Here is a 663-nt window from a genome sequence, read left to right as displayed (position 1 = left end):
CACACATACATACAGATGGATAGACAGATAGATATATATAGATATAGACATCGTTACATAGCCAATTCCGCAATATGCCGAATAGTAAGAGCAGCGAGTTTCATCCTCAGCCTCCACACACTGAGCACGTCTGTCACAGGGAAAGTGTTGATACAGGTCTGGCCATTCAGCCCTGGAACAGTTCCACTTGGAACCAATTGCTCGAGGTATGTTCTGCCAGAAAGAGAACACGAGTTGGATTGGTCTACAGCACTGGTCAGGCTCCGTGTACAACAGTGACATGGACGCTGGGTTCTGCTGTGTATAACAGTCATTGCGAGAACAAAACCAGTCTGGGAATATAAATGGCGCGTTTATTTCTTTGCCCTTGTCAGGATGTTGTCCACAAGGACCTTGGAAAAGTAATGGCCAGTTTAGTTGCTGTACGGAGCCAGTGAAATTTCCATTGTGACCTAAAAAAATCACCTTACCATGTGGTGGAGTTATAGTTGTACATCTTTGAAAGTATTGGTTGTAACATCTGGGCACCTGTATGTAACCTGAGAGACAGAGAGAGAGAGAGAGAGAGAGAGAGAGAGAGAGAGAGAGAGAGAGACAGAGACAGAGACAGAGACAGAGACAGAGAGAGAGAGAGCATTTCAAAAAGATTGCAATATATACTTT

At 44.2% G+C, this 663-nt stretch overlaps 1 protein-coding gene across 1 annotated transcript in view; it reads right to left on the bottom strand.

Moving 5' to 3' along the window:
• The window catches only part of LOC143276044 (uncharacterized), a 23,554-nt gene extending 23,415 nt beyond the window's left edge, over positions 1-139 (bottom strand). The window contains exon 1 of the mRNA XM_076580430.1: positions 58-139. The gene's annotated coding sequence lies outside the window, so the exon portion shown is untranslated. The remainder of the gene's footprint in view (positions 1-57) is intronic.
• Between the last annotated feature and the right edge of the window lie 524 nt (positions 140-663).

The sequence above is a fragment of the Babylonia areolata genome, chromosome 31 (genome assembly GCF_041734735.1).
Source record: "Babylonia areolata isolate BAREFJ2019XMU chromosome 31, ASM4173473v1, whole genome shotgun sequence".
NCBI lineage: Eukaryota > Metazoa > Mollusca > Gastropoda > Neogastropoda > Buccinidae > Babylonia > Babylonia areolata.
Note: the sequence above shows the minus strand (reverse complement) of the source record. Positions and strands in the feature narration are given on the sequence as shown.